At 36.3% G+C, this 16,864-nt stretch overlaps 1 protein-coding gene across 1 annotated transcript in view; it reads right to left on the minus strand.

Moving 5' to 3' along the window:
* LOC124636336 (disheveled-associated activator of morphogenesis 1) overlaps positions 1 to 10,232 on the minus strand; it is a 102,667-nt gene extending 92,435 nt beyond the window's left edge. The window contains exon 1 of the mRNA XM_047172396.1: positions 10,031 to 10,232. The gene's annotated coding sequence lies outside the window, so the exon portion shown is untranslated. The remainder of the gene's footprint in view (positions 1 to 10,030) is intronic.
* Positions 10,233 to 16,864: the final 6,632 nt, after the last annotated feature.

Below are 16,864 nucleotides of genomic sequence, written 5' to 3' on the forward strand. Positions count from 1 at the left end.
TGATAAGTTACAAAAAATCGCAAAGAAAAATACACATCCGTAGCCGTCTCAAGTGTGAATTCCTCTATCTTTGCACAAGTAACTCCTCTCCTCGTTGGAACGCGAGATGCAATGTAAAAGGTAGCATGTCTGCCATATTTTTTTACATTTTCCTTTGAAGTTGTCTGGCGATGTGCAACCTAATGAATCATTCATTAGGCTTCAGTTTATTTCGTCTTCAAAAACTTAAACTTACACTTCTAGATAGTTGAAAATATTTGAGAATTTAACATCTTTAAAAGTGCATAAGAGCTTTCTGATAGTACCTGCCTACCTACTTTCAGATCAGTTCTATAGTACTTCAACATTAAGATACATTGTACAGACACCCATTTCACTAAAAGGCCATAAAACGTCTTCGGTGGTTTCACCAATATTTCTTTCTAAAGTTAAGATTTGTTGTTGAATCTTTGGAGAAAGGAGACCACTTCATGTGCCTATGGAATAACAATCTCATGCATTGTAGTGTTGTACGGATAGGCATCGATATGTATGGTCGATGTTTCCAATACAATACAATGTTTGATAAAGTAGTAAGAGATAAAGGACTCGGTGTTATCGTTGCAAAATTGCTGTATCGATCCATATTCCTTTGTTTCTGTAAAAGTTATCCTTGTGATAAAAGCAGGAAAGTGTACAATCATGTTTTCACATAATTTCAGTATGACTAAGTTAGTACTCATTCAGTCACTTCAGTTACAAGCTATGAGTTATTCAGGACGAACTTTGCGATCCGATTAGAAAAGAAAACTTACGTAGCATCATTTTAACTATATGTATTATTCTGGCTAGACAACATGATCCAAACGCAACGATAAAACTACAATTGACCATTAAAAAAGTATCGATAATAACTTTCTCTGCCCCATCACTGGGTATCGTCTGCGGTTCGAATGCAAACAGATCACGAAGGCCATAGGGTACGTGACCATTGAATACAGGTCACAGACACACGGATGTTCCGCCATTGACTGCTGGACTACTATTTGTTTATTTATACTATAATATAACACACGTGGATTCATGTATGCCACATCACGGATAAGCTGGGAGAAAAGAAATATGAATTATAAATTCATTCGGAGAAAGAGGAGCCATTTGAAGCAGTTAAGGGACCTATTTGGTGTCCTGGAATTAATTTAGAAGCCAGTAATTTAACGACACCTGAACTATGTGAAACCTTCTAGATTGGCCAAATTGATCCAGCTATAATAACAGTGGTCTCCCAAAACGTGTTGGACCCATTTGATTTTGTTTTCGAAGAAACAAAGATAATATTTAGACCAAACACCGTATATTTACTGATAGTGTCGAAAGACGTCATCTTCCTAGATTTTTTTTTAGAAAACCTTGTGCACTATTAATCTTGTACAAAATCAAAATAAATCGATAATATATTGGCTAATGTCGTGAAGAAATCAGTTGCTTTAACACACTAACCGTTTAACCTCACACATCTAGATGCATCTCATCTCCATACACATTAGAAGCAGATGACCTGCCGTCTGTGCCTAAAACGTAAGAAGCTTAGGTCATCTAATGGATGGACGAATAATATAATACAAGACATTCAGAATATGACGTAATCCGGCATTCCGACGAACCGGCAGTATTATTTATGTTGATATTGATAGTTGATGAATTTATCAGCCAGATAACGAAATTCTTATATTGAAGACTGAAGCTTTTTTATACGGAATCATTCCTCACTTGATAATTTAGAAAAGCCCATGGATCTTCAGATTAAAGTAATTTTTAATCACAATAGTTTATATCCAAATAATAGGCATGATGACAGTAATCAAAAATCATTAAAATAATATATTTATTAAATTAAACTTGAAGCTTGGAATATAAAACGCGCATTGTTTTCTTTATTAATAATGTGATTAATATGTATTTTTATAAAATAAAATTACGAAATAAGGCAATCCGCCATGATATCTTGAACACCAATCAGAGCTCGTGACGTCATCTCTCAAAACAACTCGCGCGAAAGCGCGCAAACGTCACATTTCGTTATTGTGAACTTCCACTGCGATCTTTGTTTTTAATTAATTAATTGTTTATCACACGAGTTATGGAGCCTGGATTTATCAAGGTAAACAGCGCTAATTTGCCTAGAATTGATATCATAATGCTGGGAAAGTTTTTGTCATCAAATAAAGATTTTTGTTCAGCTGAATTTAGAAATGTTAAAACTTCCATGTAAGTATACTAGTTTAATTAAAAAACAATGAGAGATGAAACTTAACCTCGAAATAGTTATTTACATTATAAACTATGCTAGAATCTAGAGAACTATGTAATAACTTACATCAAAGTGATCTTCACAAAAATAAAGTTGTACCCTGGGCAATATTGCTTTTGAATCTCGCTTTGCAAGTTTAAGCCACTTGTTTCGTATTTTTTTTATTGTGAGGAACGTACACAAATAACTTATCAGGAGTTATTTTGGATGTGTTCTTACACTGGGGGACCCCACAGCACCTTTGCCCTTTCGAATTCATATTTAATAACACAAAAAACTTAATTATTGCACGAGCGTTGTTTACTTGCGTCTTGTAATTTCAGTCGTGACGTCACAAGTGACGACATGACAGTGACAAGCGTTTTCGCGCCGGATTCAAAGTGGACAGAGAAAAATGCAATTATTTGATAAAAAAACTTCGCATTTTCTTAAAATTAATAATTTTTCATATAAAATAGACGTATACCTACATCATACAAAGGAATTTAAAAATTTGTCATCATGCCTATTCAAAATAAACTTTCTATAATATGTTATCTACATACTTATGCATAAATTAAATTCATAATACCTTACACACTATAAAAGAAAGCTATTAACTAAGTAAATAAAATACTCTACTATCTTACATTAAACGCCTTCCTCTCTTCTAATTATTTTGCTGTGCCCATCAGGGTCCATAATTGTAACTATCATTTTATTTACGATATGATATGATAAAAGTTAAAATCACTAACAGATTTTTACACTGCCATGCTCAAAAATAAACCCAGCAAAACCAGACAGCGAAACGAGATTCTGAACACAATAGCTTATAACTAGCTCATAATTTATGCTATCTACTTCATTAGCTGCACTTGTATTATGTTACGTTATCTTACGTAAGATATATCCTATCGAAAGTGTTAACTGTTAACATGTTAGTGAGAACAATGTTTATTGCATGGATATTTTTCATCACGCTTCACTTTCTATTAGCACTCTATTCAGCTGGTAAACTAGTTCTATTCTTGTGTTTATGTACTCCCGATCCTCGTTATTTTACGGTCACATATATATTATGATAGATAAAACAGAACACTTGTACTTATATAGTAAAGAAAAATTGAAAGCCTCCGATGAACGCGCCTACAATATTTTTCAGGGTGCTTGAGCCAGTTCCATTTGGACGGATGTCATCAAAACCACTGAAGTTAACTCGTTTTTTTTTTTTTAATAATATTAATCGGTATGACAATAAAACATAGTTATAAACATAATTCTCAAATTCTCATAGAAAACATCACAAAGTCTTGGACGCAAAGGCCTGAAATCGGCCTGACATCTTGGGCCCGGGAACAAGGATCTTTGTTCGCAGTCTTACTAAAATAAAGTAAGTACTTCTTTCCGAAAACGAACTTAACAAACATCGATCGTCCTTTCGCCTACGAATGTAACGTTCTAACTTACAAATGCCAACCAGATAGCGCCATCTACCCGTACATCAGAGTATTACTTAATTATAATCAAAGTAACAGTTATGGTCTACGATAGTTCCATGTTATTGATCGAACAAATCATTTAAGTAGTTTTTCATTGTTCTCCTTGATAAGTAGGTTATGTAAGTACCGCAATAACTAGCTAGCTAAAGTGGTAATCGATTCAAAAATGATAATCGTCAGTAAACCAACCAATTGACAGTTACCTGCTAAAGTTGTTAACGACTAGTTAATCAGTACTAATCATTTCATTTCCCCGTTAGAAAATTCTATCGTGAACTCAGTTAATCACTGGTGAATAAATTATTGATTCAGTAAAAGGAATGTAGGTCGTAAGTCTAGTGGGTAAGAGTGAGAGTTGCGTGTCGGACGTCCGTCCGTCCGCTTCCTGACTACCGGTACAGAAACACGCTTAACGCATGCGCCGAGCGCGGGCCGGTGCGTGAATCATGCGCGGACGCACGCGTGCCGTCAGTTAGTTGTCGCATTTAGCAAATTATCGAAATTGTCTTTTTTGTGTACAGTATTTAAAAAATTCTGTATTTAATTAATGTGACTGTTTAACAAATTTCCATTAATTGTAGTAGGTGAATACGTACGGACAATACTTCTGTTATCAGTTTATCAGGCAAATACAACAAAACCTTAACTTTCATACTCAAAGAATTTTTATAATGATTGAACATTATATCGTTACATTATTAATATTTACTAGAAATATGACGTGTTGAAAGAACATTCATTTTAGAATTGTGTGACTATCTTAAAATAGTCTATTTCCATGTACACCTATCGCACGTATGTTAAATAGGCGTGTTTACAAGGTTCCTACATGTTCCCTAAAGATATGACACGTACGTAACATAATTAGTTCAACCTCACGTATTCCAAGTATCCTTTACTTACAACACCTATTTATATGGTCAAGTATAAACAAAACTAAGATTATCCAGTGAAATCATCAGCGGCATTCTTAAGGCATTGCGCGTCCAAATAGGACGTACAATACTAATAGGAAAGATAAAACTGTACTTGCACATTATGAGTAAGTCTTAGTCATGTTTTTGCATTTTTAATTATGTTTATACTAGATAGCGAGGTTTTTGCATAACTACGGGCCATGGATCTCTCTTTTCGCGTCGATTACTTATTTGGAAGTGTAAGAATTCCGATGGTCATTCGGATCTTACACAATCTTGTGTTACATCATTTTGGTATTTTTGGGCCTTTTATTACAATCGAATAACAACGACCAGTTATGGTTACAGATGAGCATACTTGTGCGATATAATCGCCACATGTTAATCGCTTCATGTTATTGCAAAATAATTTGGGAAAGGAACTCGTTGATAAAACTACAGTATCTAAAGAACGAACTATATCAAAATGTCAAATGGCTACTAAATATGAACGAATAACAATCTGTGAATTCTCATGTCATGATTTATTACAATTCTTCATTAGTAAAATGAAGTAATAAGCCGAAAATGTAACCCCAGATAACTCACCCCTATGATTTAGAAGTCCACAAAACTGAATTTTGGCACAGCACTGGCATGAATAATTTTAACACAGAGAGCACTGGCTCCATAAAGGAACTGGCAAGATAAACACACAAGGCAAAAGCCACAAAATCTCTGTAGAACGATAATAATTTTCTAATCTGGAGCGAGTGCAGAACTACTGCATTTCATATCGATCGTACAGCTGCAGTCATTACAATAGACGGCGTTGCTATTAACAACATGCCTTTTGTACGGCCATTCACAGAGGTAACTAATAAAGTAATAATTGTGGACAATGTAAGCTATTACTGTAATTAGATCATGACGTACGATATCAATTGTAATTGTCACCTATGTTTTAACGCATCTAATCCTACTAATATTATAAACGCGAAAGTTTGTATGTATGGATGTATGGATGTTTGTTACTCTTTCACGCAAAAACTACTGAATGGATTTTAATGAAACTTTACAATAATATAGCTTATACATCAGAATAACACAGGCTACAATTTGTAAACATATTGTTCGAAATACTAAACCTGCGCAGACGAAGTCGCGGGCACCAGCTAGTATTAGATATGTCTACATCAGCAGTTCCGTTTCCAAATCATTTATGATTATTGCATACAAAATATTCACATCAACTTTTTAAATATTCAAGGCTTCAAGTCTTTCACATTCATTACCAAAAACAATGATGACATCAACGTATGATTACATCAGGAAGTGGATTGACAAAACTCAATCATTTCCTCGACGGAAATAAAAATAGCTGTCATACGTGTAAAGATTAAGAACTTTTAATCATACTTCTTTTCAAAAGTAATATGCATTGTCGCTATCCCTGTCTCAAAAAGGAGTGTGAGAGAGACGGGCTATGTGGTAGGTAAATTGATCCGGCAGCCGATGTTGAAATGAGACACTACGCGTGCACTCGCGTCCCTAGATTCTTATTACCTGCCATGTAGGGAGAGTCCTCTCACGTGAAGAGTTATGTCGTGAAAGCTAAGTCACTATGAAGGAAATAAAATACTTTGCGCGCTATTTGAGTCTATTTTACCAGTTTAGTTACCGATGTAATTTCGTTCGTAGTCGCAAACTTTTCATTAACCTTCCAATAAAAAAAAAAACTTCAAGGTATTTATGAAGATGAAACGAAATTAATTACTCATTTAAAGCTGACTTGCCCTGCCCATACAATACTTCTGGCGGTATATAAAAAGATCGGACTGCCAATAATGTTTACGACTTTTAATCCTTTCTTTAAACAACAGTAATTAATGAATACGTCGAATTATATCAGACGATTAAATTCTGCTCACGACTTCGCAGCACGCGAAAGAAAATCACAAATCCAGTTGAATAGCAAAAAGATACGAATTGAATCACGATCGGACAGGTCATTGGATACAATAGAGCAAATAAAAATTGAAGAAAAAACTCGCTGTGGGAATGAAGACCCAATATCAGGTGCACAATACTTAGTACAATTTCAGATCTAGGAACAAAACTCTTGGGACCATGTTTCATCTTATTTGATGAGATAAATTCTTCAATAACATGTGATAAAAACATACCTAGTAAAGAGACTGTATCAACCGAAGTTCAACTGCCACTAAGCAGCAGCTGCAGAAGTTTAAGGGCACCGGACCCAAAGGATCGTGACTGGGTGGGAATAAAATAGTACGTCGATAAGGAAGCTGGAGAAAAATACTTCAGTAAACCAATTTAAAAGCGTTCATAACCAAGCTAGAGGTGTGTGAAACATCACCGGTTTCAAATATTTATAATTCCTAGATTTAAAACAACAACACCCGCATCCCGATTTGGTATGAATGTGCAGTTCTAAATATAGCAGTGGCTTAAACATCTGAGGGGAATTCGGGAGTTCAAAGACCTCGCGAACCGGCCCGTGCCGCGATAAAATATACCATATTTATGGGAGAACTTGAGCGAAACAAAGTTCATGGGCAGGCGTCGACTAAACACGCAATTCATTGTACGAACTTTTCCAATAATGATGGTCTTTTTTTAAAATTTCTTCATTATATTTTAGTAGAGAGCAAAAAAGGTCTTGCCCATAATAAAATAAATGTGCAAATCAAACATCCAAGTGTTAGCGCTTCTGCAAACCCTTATGTAAGGAGTTCTTGTGTTGGTTGGCATTCTTCCAACCCTATAAATGTCCTGTGCGGCGAAAACCATAGATGCAGCTTCCTTATTATAATATAAAATGGCGGATAGGACTGACACAAAAAGGTTTTACTTTAATTGCGTATACAGCCAGTTGTAATGTGTGAAGTAGATGCAACATTAATTAATGTAGATCATAAAGTTCATTGCCAAAGTCAATTAACCGTAACCGTGTTAATTTAATAGACAATGTCATAGTCAATATCTCACTCCTCACTTTAACTGCGTAGGACTTCTGACGTGGGAAAATTCAAATCGGATGACTAATTTGGAGAAAAAAGATTTACGCGCTTAAGAAGTTTATACCGACATCGTATGGTCGTATCGTATAACCAGATTTTCTGTAGGTACTTGTTTAACCAACATAAATTATTCGGGGACAATATCAAAGCTTTTGAATCTGAATAACAAAGTGCATAACCCAAATATGATTTCAATAAATATTTGAAACCAAATCAACACGAAAACAAGTTTATGTTTAACTTAAAGCTTGTTGAACAATAGTAGCAAGACCACACAGTGAGCTTTGTAATAACGAAACTGATACTTGAATGGGGCTTAATCGCCTTTTATTTGTGGTCGGCTAAATGTTATGACAGGATTCTAAGTGGGAACAACGGCGCGTATATTTGATTTAAACTCAAATATACCAAGTAAGTACATACACAATTTGTGGAGAAGTTCGTAATTTTAGAGGGAATAAATTCGCCAGTATAAGACGGTGACTGTGTGAGTAAACATTTATGAAACAACCGGGTGTGGTGTTTCGCAACACCTGTTGGTACTTCGTCCTAATTTAGATGTTTTGGGTAAAGCGGTGCTTTCTGGGAACGAAAATTTTAACCAGTTTTTGTAATGATATCGAGACATCTGTCGACGCAATATGAATGCCGAAAAGATTGAATGATGTCAGTTTTCGGGTACTACATTTTTCTTGTAAAAACCAACGGATGCTTCTGTCTAGACTAGGGATTCATCATTTTTCGTTGGTCTACCTATGTATATTAGTGTAGTCGGTAAGTAACCACAATTCCTTAAGGGGCTTAAAATAACATTTATGTAGCTCTTCCTATAATGTCTATCATCAGTTTATAGACCGAATCAGCTAAATGATAAGTTAATTACAGGTTGGTGAACCCCAAAGGCTTCTACGCCGAATTCTATGAATCTTTGATTCCGAAGCTGTTTGAGTCTTTAGCTGCTGTCACAAGCTTTAATTGCACGAAAATATTAATTACGTTTTAAGCCCTGCGTTTAATTATGCAAATATGTTCAAGTGTTTATAAATGTGAACTTAGCTAGGCATCCCGCTATGACATTACCTAGGCTTCGTCATACGATTCGAGTCTAGAATTACAATTGTTTGTTGCTAGATTATGCGTAGCGAAATAAACGTGGAAGTGGAACGGATCAGTTAGTAATAAAATATGGTAAACTGATCTCTGAGTAAATACTACGTGTGTTGGTTACCTATTTAGAAATGGCTTATAGACAAAGGCCATTAATCGGCAGAAAGAAGAATATGAATGCTTGTGGACACCGTTCCTGTGTGAATTTCCTTGTTCCTTCGCAAATTCGCTAAAATTCGCTGATGGCGAATGCAAAATTTCGATATTCGGTACATAAGTTGTTTCTTAAATCCTTTTTCGTAATTAACTACTTAACAGTAGTTTGTAGTTTTTGCTATCTGGGTAAGCTGGTAAGTACCTTACAAAAAGCGTCTGTGTGTGTCTTTGTGTGTAAATTGACTGTTTCAATCGGTTTTGCATAATGTTCATGCAAAAACTATATTCTTATGGATATGGGATATTTTTGCTTCCTTCGTCAGTGTGAGGAACTCATGCCTATATCAAGATGACTCAATTTGTATCTACTTTCCTTTAAACAATCGAATAAAGTTCGGAATTTATGAACGCTGATTTATTAGGTATAATAACTAGGTAAACATTTTGATGAGGAAGGAAATTATTTAGGTACCTATGTGATTGCGAAACTTTATAAATAGAAGAGGTTACGTAAACATTATAAAAACAATGTTATTCGATATTTTACTTAGCAAGTACATAATTATGTAGGTAAATAATAATATTCTTTCTAGATGTTTCTACCTATTAGACTGCAAGATTTGCGAAAAAAATTGGCTGCCGTTTGATACTTTCATCGATTTTTATAAGAATAAAGAAATTGTCCAACAATATCATCTCTCAGAAATATTTACGATACGTAGGTAGTAGAAGGTACTTCCATATTCTTAAATTGCATGCAGTCTATGAACTGCGGAAAAGTAATTTCAAGCCACTGCCACGAACAGACGAATCTATAAATCGTTGGGCACAGAGGGGCGATGAGATTAAAATAAACGACCGAGATAACACCCAGCCGACGAAACTTATGGGGGTAGGTCATGAAAGGTGTGTGGTCAATATACATACACCTACCTCTAAACGCACGTACCTACGTACTCTCATAAAATACGATCCACACACAAAGTAAACAGCAACTCAATGGACCATTATGAAAGAAATTAATCACCCACTTTATTATTGTTTTTACATACCTACCTTGCGGAAACAATTGGGGCGTACGGGAGCCGGTATTCCAAATTAGTAAACACACACTGACTTTGCACTGCACTTAAACAAGACACAATTTTCACTATATAATTTTTATCAAATCGATTTGTGTCAGCGGGTGACAGCTGGCTCGTATTTTTTTGCCGCGGGGTTGTCAAATGTGTCCTTGAAGGACGCTGTGGGAGCGCGCCATGTTGATTTGAGGACGGGCGCGTGGCGACTGCGCGCAGCCGCCCCTTGCGTGGCGCATGCGCTGTGCGTCACCCTATATCCCGCCATCCCGCCCGCACCCGGCGTTCCTTCCTTGTTCCCAAATCCTGCGGAGTCCTTCACCTTTGTGTATTTTAGCTATGGTTATGCTGTTTATGTGTTTTATAGCCATAGGTAGCTTTTAAGAAATTAGGTAAATTATTGGTAAAAAGATACCTACCTATCTGTCATCATCTACAATTATAAAATAATTATACGATTGGGTCAAAGTCAAAGTCAAAGTCAAAGTATCTTTATTGTGGGCATATGTAAGTTACAGATCTTAATAATATATTTGAGTATCAATATGTCCTGCCTAATAGGCATACAATAATTTACATGGGTAGGTATTGGCACTACAATTAATATTTGGTCAACAGTTTAAGAAATCTTGGATCGTGTAGTACGCTTTATCAATTAAAAATGTTCTTAATTTATTTTTAAATACTCGAAGTTCCTTAGTGTCTAGTATTTTAATAGGTATTTTGTTGTATATTTTTGATGCCATTCCAAAGAAGCTTTTGTTAAATAGAGCAGTTTTATGTGGCACATTAGCAATTTTTAACTTATATCTTTCCGATTTACGTTTATCAAATAGATTTTCATTTGTTTTTATAAATACAGCTACTTCATAGATGTAAATTGCAGGGAAGGTCAATATTTTTAATTCTTTGAAATAGGGCTTACATGAATCTGGAACACGGATACCAACCAATGCACGTACACATCTTTTTTGCGCTTTGAACACTAAATCCCTGTTAGTTGCATTGCCCCAATAAATGACGGCATATCTCAGTGTCGCCGAAACATAAGCATGGTATGCAGTCAAAAGAACTGACTGATCAACTACTTTGGATAATTTATATAGAGTAAATAATTTATATAATTTATATGAGTACTGATTAAGTTTATTGCATATAGTGTCGATGTGTGCCTGCCAAGACAAATCCTTATCAATCCATATCCAGGCCCCTCTTCTCCACTGGGCACTATGGGCAAGTGCCCAGGGCCCCGCGATCGAATGGGGCCCCCTAGTTCCTGCCACTCCGGTCCGCCCCGGGTGCCACATCTCGGGGGGTGCCATCTTGGTCGGCACATATCTGCACGACCAGGATGGCGCGGGCAGAAGGGACAAGTCACTAAGGGTGTCATTCTAATCTGCGAAGCCTAGGTTGACTACCAATTTAAAAAAAACCTACAACAGTGCATGTGTGAGACATCGAGGCAGTCACCCCACTCAGTCCGACTGTCACCCTTCTCTTTGTATTTTTGCTTTTATCTGATTACTTTTAATGAATTCCTCAAAGTTAGAAAAAAAATGTCTCTTCTTCATTTCTAATTTGTTCTGCGCTTATTTTTTGAGTCCTCAATCTAGCAAAAAGTTAAAGCATTGAAGTAGCAAAAACAATTGACGCTCGCTTAAAATTTTCGCGGTTTCTTTTAATTTGTGCTTCATTCTGAGGTAAATTAGAGAGTCCTCAAAATAACAATTAAAAAAAATTCACTTTACAGTGGATATTTCTAAGCTATTTAGGCGGTATTTGTAAGCGGAGGTGGAGAACTTTTGCGTCCCAAATGTTAAAAATACTCGCTACGCTCGCGCTTCTTCACTTTCTGGTCGCTTTTTTTTTTAACTTGTTTGAGTACTTTTGTGTTCCAAAACTCAACAATTTCGCGCTCGCTGCGCTCGCGCCCTACACTTTACGGTGATTTTCTCTAATTTCTTTAGACATCTTTTTGCGTCCCAAATATCAAAAATTACGCGCTCGCTGCGCTCGCGCCTTCTTCACTTTACAGTGCTTTTTTCAAACTTGTTTGGGTACTTTTGTGTTAAAAATCTCAAAAATTTCGCTCGCTGCGCTCGCGCTTTTCACTTTAGCAGTGGTTTTCTCTGAATTCTTTACACCAATACTTACTCAATAAGTACCTAGCCCGCCCGGGTGCTACCCGACGCTACGCCGCCACTAGCGGAGAACCCTCCTTCTCCAAATTGAAACGAATAAAAAATGAATTAAGAAGTACAATGCCTCAAGAGAGATTAACTAGTTTGTCGCTGATGTCCATAGAATGTGATATTCTCAATACCTACCATAGATTTTGAAGAAGTGATTAACGATTTTGCTCATCTTAAATCTTGAAGGGTACCTTTGCAATCAACATAGAGTTAGTCTAAGGATTTTATGCAAAGCGAGTTACTTTTGTAGATTATTTTTTATGTATCCTATTTTTTAATAGTAACTAAATAAAAATAAATTTAGAACCTTGTTTGTCTATTTTCTTTATATATTATGACTAAATAGTGTTTTCTCAAGGTCATAGGGGCCCCATGATCCTAATGTGCCCAGGGCCTCAAATAGTTTAAAGACGGCCCTGTCCATATCCCAAGAAATTTAACGCAGTTCTCTTGTTCAATTTTCGTCCCATTATGATTAATATTAAAGTTGTTATTTATCGTATTACGCCCGAAATTTACTAGTTTCGTTTTTTCTAAATTTATAATTAAATTGTTATACGTCAGCCAATTAATTATATTGCAAAGAGTAGAATTTATCTCATTTTCAAAAGTATCAGTATTTTGACCAGTAAATATAGCTGTGCTGTCATCCGCGAAAAATGGGTGTTCTTATATGTCAATGGTGTTCTTAAAATCAAGATTTTTAGGGATTTTAAGGTAGTAGGTCCATATGTCATTATTTAATTGATAGACTGCTCAAATACCCCACCCACAGTGTTCACAAGGTTTAGTGCCACTTGGGGTGCACTGCAGTAAAGGGCAGACCATCCCTACCAATTGGGGTGTTTTATTAGCAAAATCACCGAACAAAAATGATTTTACAAATTACAAGCATATTGAAACGTAGATGCGATTATGAGTTCGCGCATTTCGAGTTGTAGCAGGCTGTTTACAGATTTTTGTACAATTAAAAAAAAGCAGTAAGTAAGTAAATACTTACATATCTAGTTACATAGATGGTAGACATACTGTTCAACTGATGTCCAAATCAGGATTCGTATTCAGAGACTTTAGGGTCAGTGGTTAAGTTGTTTTTATTTAAGTAACCATCATAAACGCAGTAACTACAGGTTTATGGTCGTTAAACGCCTGCAGTTTCATTGTTGTCTGCCGGCTGAGGCTCGGGGGCGTACATCGTGACACGGGAAGCGAGTGATGCATTCGGGAGAGCACCCACCATCGCCCACCACTCGCCTACGATCATTCAATAAAAGAGAGACTGAGGAGAAGACCCACTGACTTTGTACAAGCCCAAAGATATTGGTAGATTTCTACGTCGACGATATACTAGTCAAAGTTTTTGATAAAATTTTTAGTTTTGCTTATAGCTTGGTTGGCAAACTAAGCTGAGCTATCATTAAATCGGTAGTAACTAAAAAATCATTAAATTAATATCTGGTTTCCTTTCATTAGAAAAAAACTCTTATGTTTTGTGTAATTAATTAAAATAGAACCGTTTAACTACTGAGTTACACAGCAGGGAAAACCGTGAAGTTTGGCAGGTTTCCCTTCTGAGATCCACTGTTTTGTGACTAAACACTGACTACCAGCGAAGCCTTCTCTAATTACAAAATTCAAGCGAAATTGCACTCTAAATGTACGACATAAGGTTTGGTTAAACAGCATTAAAGTGTTGCCTCTTTATCTGGGTACATGTTCACTGATTTTAATACGGGGGTTTCTCGGTTGTTGCTGAGATGTAACAACATGATTGCGTGGAAATGTAAGTGACGCTTTAGTCAATGTTTTAGTCGTGTAATGTAGCACTTCTCACACTTAAGACTATCTCGTTTTTTTTTTTTATTGATGAAATCAAACACCTGTAAACAAGGTAGGTACTTAGAAGATTGTTAAGCTAGACTGGAAGCCATCAAATAAAAACAGGAGTCTATAGCCATTCAAAGATTTCAGAAGGGACTTGCTTAGTGATAGATATTTAGCTAAACAGTCAACTGTGTGCAGTGTCGGTTTTAACTCTACCAGCGCCCTGGGCGAGATTTCTACGGCGCCCTCCAATTGCAATTCAGACCCATACGAAAAACAGAGACATTTGCAGTTACCGATTGCGCGAGCGAAGCGAGCGCGAATTTTTTTTTTTATAGTTAACAAGTCAAAGCAAAAATTACGTAAAATATAGCCCAATCGTACATAAGTTATTGCCGGTTGGTGAATGCAAACCACGGGAACAGAGCTTCTGATTGCGCGAGCGAAGCGAGCGCGAAATTTTTTGTTATATTTTGGAGCTCAAAACAAAAATTACTTAAAATGTAGCCCAAACGTACATAACTCTTTGCTGGTGTTAGTGTAAAGTAGTACCGTAAATAAGAAAGTTAATATGGGAACTAGAATTTACTTTCTTATTAATAAAAGGACTTAAAAACGACGCTACCTTTTTGCTAGGGTAGACTAAAAAAATTTGAAAAATAAAAACAACTGTAAAGTGAAGCAAGCCCGAAAATTTTTGAGTTTTGGATCAGTAAAAGTCCTAAACATATATAATAAAAGGCAACTGTGAAGTAAAGAAATGGCGAAAATTTTTGAGTTTTGGGACATAAAAGTAGTGTTTGTTAGAGAATTTCTCAAATTTAACGCGAAATTAAACACAAATTAAAAGAAACCGTGACTGGATCGACAGTCAGCTGTATGTGTTTGTTTCTTCGGTGCTCCAACTTTTTGTTAAATTGAGAATTCTAAAAGTGAACGCAGTAGAAATTAGAAATAAAGAAGAAACCGCGAGCGAAGTGAGCGCTTTTTTTTTCTTCGAAGTCTGCAGCAAAGCTTGTCTATTTGACATTTTACAAGGCTAAACTTCCATATAACGCAAGCAATCCCATGTTTATTATTTTTACTGGCTAGGTTGACTTGGTTGGTGGATTTAAAGATTGTTATTGAAAAACCCAGTGGCGTAGCGTGGGTATCTGCCGCCCGGGGCAGTTGTCGATTTTGCCGCCCCTTCCCGTGTATTTTTTTTAACAAGTGTTACTGGCCGTTTGTTATTTTTTACCGACTTCAAAAAAAGGGATTTTTTTTTGTATCGACGTTAAAAATCATGAAATGACCATTCCCGCTGTGGGTTAGCAGCGGTGAGGGAGTGTCAGACTCTTACTGACTAAAAACCGTCGTGTTCCGTCGAAGGCCTTTTATGTTCCAGAGCCGCGGTAATCTTTCGAACATCCCGCAGCCCCGGCAGAAGGGCAAGTAGACTATTTTATATCTTTGTTACTTGATTTCTTGAAGGTTTTAAAATTCTTTTAGGTACGCAGGCTAGCGAAGTAGGTACCTATAAGTATATATGAAATTGAAATAATTTAAAAGCGGGGCTACTTTAAACTGTTTAACTGATTAATTTAATTTACGGACTTAAACTAGTTTCCATGGAACTATACCTAAGCGTGAAATTTGGCCTGTATCTAGGTAGGTATTGCTTACCTATAGCATTCAAGTTTATCTAAACCAGTGGTTCTTAACCTTTTAGTCATGAGGGACCACCTCATTGGTTTACCTAAATTAGCACTCTGCTAAACGCATGTCGGCAGTTGTGTAGGTAAGCAAATGCAATAAAGAAAAACTTGCCTATGTAGTTTCCAAATGCGCGAGCGAAGCGAGCGCGAAATTTTTATCGGACTTAAACCAAATATTACGTAAAATGTAGCCCAAACGTACTTAACTTTTTGTTTGTTGACAGATGCAAAAATAAGGGCATATCGTTTTTAAATAGGCGAGCGAAGCGAGCGCGAAATTTTAATCGGACTTAAAACAAAAATTACGTAAAATTTAGCCCAAACGTACTTAACTTTTTGTTTGTTGACAAATGCAAACATACGTGCATATCGTTTTTTAATCCGCGAGCGACGCGAGCGCGAAATTTTTATCGGACTTAAAACAAAAATTACGTAAAATTTAGCCCAAACGTACTTAACTTTTTGTTTGTTGACAGATGCAAAAATAAGCGTACACTGTTTCTGAATACGCGAGCGAAGCGAGCGCGAAATTTTAATTATTTTTTATTTAAGGCTCAAAACCAAAATTACGTAAAATGTAGTGTCACGTTTGTTTTAAGTACCAAATTTTAACAATAATTAATTTTAAGTTTAAAAAGTTTCAACTTTCTTGTTTAATGTTTTGTTATTGTTAGACAGTTTTATGTAGCGGCGCAGATACTAGTTGCGAACAATTTTTTTTTAATTGGTTAAATTTTGCCGCCCCCTAAAAGCTGCCGCCCGGGGAATTTGCCCCCCCTGCCCCCCCCACGCTACGCCACTGGAAAAACCTATTTGACTTCTAATCCTCTCAAGTTGAGTGATCGTCTTATGGAATCTAATGTCCTAGGCCTGTATGGCCTTTGGACAAATCTAACGCGCCCGGCATTAAACGACAATACATTAATTTAATTGAAATTTCTTGGTCCAGGAGCGTACCGCGGCGCCCCTGAGCCCGCGGCGCCCGGTTTAATCGCACACTCTGCACCATAGGTTTAGACGGCCCTGATGCTATCCATACATTTGGATACAGTTCTTTTAGGTTGCGATCTTTGATGAAATTTAAAATAAAAATAGGAG

This window comes from Helicoverpa zea, chromosome 14 (assembly GCF_022581195.2).
Source record: "Helicoverpa zea isolate HzStark_Cry1AcR chromosome 14, ilHelZeax1.1, whole genome shotgun sequence".
Lineage (NCBI taxonomy): Eukaryota > Metazoa > Arthropoda > Insecta > Lepidoptera > Noctuidae > Helicoverpa > Helicoverpa zea.